The sequence below is a fragment of the Acomys minous genome, assembly GCF_964271855.1.
Source record: "Acomys minous genome assembly, chromosome: 11".
NCBI classification, from domain to species: Eukaryota; Metazoa; Chordata; class Mammalia; order Rodentia; family Muridae; genus Acomys; species Acomys minous.
Genome location: NC_140492.1, coordinates 43,019,102 through 43,023,226, shown reverse-complemented (window position 1 = coordinate 43,023,226; position 4,125 = coordinate 43,019,102). Strand labels below are relative to the sequence as shown.

Genomic DNA, 4,125 nt, shown 5'->3' with positions numbered 1-4,125 from the left:
AATAAAAAGTTTTAAAAATAAAATATACCTCCATATCTTTGTTTCAAAATATTCTCAGGCAGTATTGCTGAGCACAGGCTCAAAGGGAGACTGGAGGAAGAAGGAAGGGAAAGGAGGAGAGAGGGGGATGAGAGATAAAAGAAGCAGCCCAAGATGAAAAGGAAGGCAAGGTAAAGAAGAGAAGGGAAGAAAGTGAAATAGGAAATTTAAATTTCCACAACAGCTACAGGCAGATTTATTTCTCTCTCGTTTTGTTTTGTGTACCACTACACCCTATTTGTAATGTACATTTAGGTAAGTCTTAAAAGGCACACTCAAAAAAAAAATTAAATTAAAGCCAGGCATAGTAGTACAGGGCTATAATCCCAGATTTGGTCAGGCAGAGGCAGGATTACGGGTCAAGCTCAGGCTGGAGCAGGGGCACAAAGGGCACATGTCTTTAGTCCAAGCACTCAGGGAGGCAGAGGCAGGCGGATCTCTGTGAGTTTGAGGCCAGCCTGGTCTACAAAGTGAGTCTAGGACTGCTGGCTACAGAGAGAAACCCTGTCTTGGGGGGGGGGGGGGAAGACCAGCCTGGACTATAAAACAAAAGCATATCTTTAAATAAAAGGCAGGGGTGGGAGGATGGCAAGTCAGAATTGATTAATATTACAATAATCAACATTACTAGTAAAACTCCCTCTGAGTTCTCAATCTGTAGCTTTCCTAAACCATACATAAGTAGTAAAAGCATAATGATTAACCAGACAAGGTGTTACTTTATTCCTAGAATGGAATACTGTCATGTACCATCTTTGTGGCAAGCTTTTCATTTGCCCATGGTGGTTATAGTGGAATTTAAAAGTAAAAGGCATAATCTTAACATTTCCTAATTTTAAAAAGAAGGAATCGAGAGTCTCTAGAAAGCAAACCCAAAAACATTCTTATCTGAGAATAGAATAACTTTTATGAAACCTCCCTCCAATAACAGCAAAACATTGTGAAACTAGCCTGTATTGTGTTCAACATGCTAAGAAATGACTTAGTGGTTCTAAAAGTTTTAGAGATCTGTGTTTGTTTATAAACTAAAAACTACAGCAAATTGGAAAATATGAGACTCATGCAAGTGTGCATTAAGCAGCTGCGTGTGTGTCAGCCCTTCCTACTCTAGGAGCTGTCTGCTCTGCTCACCTGCGGGTACAGATAGCAAGGCCAATACTCTGGCTTACCCGGCTCTATACCCCTTTTATGCCTTGAACCCTTACATGTAGGACCACAGAGCTTTCATAGACACAGCCAAAGCACTTACAACCTTGTGGTAAAGTCAAAATGACCAAGCCATGATCACAAATTAAAGTCAGCAAAAAGATATTCCTTGGGGCTAAACAGGAATGGGAAATAATTCACTTCATGGACGACAGAAGTTAATTCTATAGGATCATCTTCTTTATTTAAAGCACATACCTCTATACACAAATCAAGATTCAGACTTTAATAAGGTTTTTTGTGGGCTTTAATTCAGTAAAATGCTGCAAAGAGCATCTATATTTAATTCTTAGCTAGATTACAATAGAGCAACAATAAACATATATTGCTATGTAAGTGGACTTGAAAACTATTTGAACAACCCCATGACAGTTAGGGTTAGGTTTGGGTGCCAAATGAATATTGATACCAAAGTTTTGAGGAAAAAGAAAAAAACCAAATTATTTACTTTTTCCAATAATATAAATCTATATGGAAGACATGTGAAAGTACAAAGAGATATTCAAATTATACAGAATTTATTAGTTTATTGGCATTTTTTTAAAAATGTGACAAATTAGAATTCATAAAGTGGGAAAGAGTTCACGCCAGGAATGCTAATCCTAAAACTTAGGAAATACTTAATTCATTCAATAAATTAAATGGCTGTTGAGACTACCTAAAAATCAATGTCTATGTGCAGAGCAATGTATAAACTTCAGCTGGCTGGTGAGGACCCTGACTCCCATACTTTCTTTGCATTTGAGTTCACGTTTTGTTTCCCCTGGCTTTTGGGTTTTACACTAAAATTTTCAGGGATTTAGTTCATGTACGTCCCATCCACCCTCTAGTTAGCTCGCCCTTCCTTTTTACGTTCTGCAATGTAACTTAAGCACTGAAATTTATCTTGCCACAAAGCTAATGTCAATGGCTTATGAAGAATGCCCTGAGTAATTAGTTGGAATAAAGTATTACAGTTTATAAACAATGTTACATATGTGTCCATGAGTAGATTTAAGAGTTTTATTATATCATGCCTACTTGTACTTTGATAAGGAAAAGAGTGGAGGTTTGGGGTTTTTGTTTGTTTGTTTGTTTTTGTTCTTGAGGGTTTTGTTTTGTTTTGTTTTGTTTTTTCCAAGTCAGAGTTTCTATGAGTAACAGCCCTGTCTGTACTGGAACTTGCTCTGTACATCAGCTGGCCTCAAACTCACAGAAAGGAGTGTTTTTAACCACACAGAGAACCTCCATACAACCCACAGTGTGGCTTGGATATAGTTCAGGGACCAAGTACTTGCTTTGCGGCCCTGCAAAAAATTACCTGTGTCCACTCGGGAGGCAGAGGCAGGTGGATCGCTGTGAGTTCGAGGCCAGCCTGGTCTACAAAGCGAGTCCAGGACAGCCAAGGCTACACAGAGAAACCCTGTCTCCAAAAACCAAAAAAAAAAAAAAAAAAAATTACCTGTGTCTATCACTGAGAGGACTCATAACACCCACATGTGAGTATCAGTCATGTGTCTTACCGGATGTTTAAGAACACATGCTCTCAGGCAGTGGTTCTCAATCTTCCTATGCTGCAGCCCTTTAATACAGTTCCTCATGTTGTGGTGACCCCACCCACACAACGATCTCAATGCTACTTCATAACTTTTGCTACTTTTATGAATCGGTTATTTGATACTTGACCCCTCCAAAGGGGTTGATTGTGACCCACAGGTTGAGAACTACTAAATTATAAGGCATCCTAGCATATTAAAAGTTATCAGGGAAAAAAAATGTTCAATGCTCTCAATTAACCACCGTGAAGTATGAAAAGTCATTTTCTTGTCCTCTTGTCCTATGCTATGCCTTTGGTTAAGGGGGGATTGGACCAAAGCCAGAGCTTTGCACATATAGCACTCTACCACAGAGCTGTATTCTAAGCAACAGGCTCTGCCTTATTATGCTGGACGGCCTTTCCCTGGATCTAAAAACCACTAAGGCACACCTTAGCTTTTTGGCTTTCGTGGCTGCTGTTGTTGTTGTTGTTATTATTATTATTATTATTATTATTATTATTATTATTATTATTATTATTATTATCATCATCTAATTGCTTGCCCAATAAAACACAAACACTATATATTGAGTTCTGATTACAGCTAAGAACCATTACAAATGTTATTGTCTTCTATAGTTCTCACACTGTTGCACAGTAATTACATTCTGCACATACAATAACAGAAGTTTTAAAGCTGTGAGGTAACAAGCTCTAAGTCCCTAAAGTTGTCTGCAACAAAAAGAGCAGAGTAGAGCCTAAGGCTCTTTGTGTACAAAGCCTCATTTCTTGTCCTGTACACACTAATACAGGGGTATTTCCAGTGATGAGAGCTCTGTCAATATTGCATTGAGCACACTGAAACACAGCCTAAAGCTGCGAAGCTAGAACAGAGCTCAACAGTCAACAATTGCAGAGGGTGACTCCTGTTTAGTCTTTAGCCATCAGGCCAGAGCACCTCAAAGTCCTTCCCACCTACTTCAAAATCACCTCTGTACTAGCTAAAATCTAACTTTGTGGGCCTCATCAAATCAGAATCTAGTAACGGTGCCTACATTTTTAGCACACGCTCATATTTTCAAACAGTAAGTCGTAAAATCAGTTTAGGTAATATGCACTATTTTTGTTTAATAAAATAGCCTGGAACAAATGCAATTCATAAAGATTCCACCGAGACAGAAAATATCAGCAGGTACCATACACAGTATCAGGAGAGCTGCTTAGTACGTGGATGCTGTTTAGGAAGCAAAACGGTATTGCATACAACTCAGTCAAATACCTTTTCAAAATATAGCTGTTTTAACTATTTTTAATCTTCATTTCTCTTTTTAAGTAAGTTATTTAAATATTCATTTTACTACATA

General features: G+C 38.2%; 1 long non-coding RNA gene across 1 annotated transcript; it reads right to left on the bottom strand.

Annotated features, from left to right (window-relative positions):
* Positions 1-2,334: 2,334 nt before the first annotated feature.
* Positions 2,335-3,016, bottom strand: LOC311609001. The gene is made up of 2 exons (XR_014783222.1): positions 2,687-3,016; positions 2,335-2,545 (listed from the first exon to the last, which is right to left on the bottom strand). It is a non-coding gene; the product is annotated as an uncharacterized lncRNA (long non-coding RNA).
* Between the last annotated feature and the right edge of the window lie 1,109 nt (positions 3,017-4,125).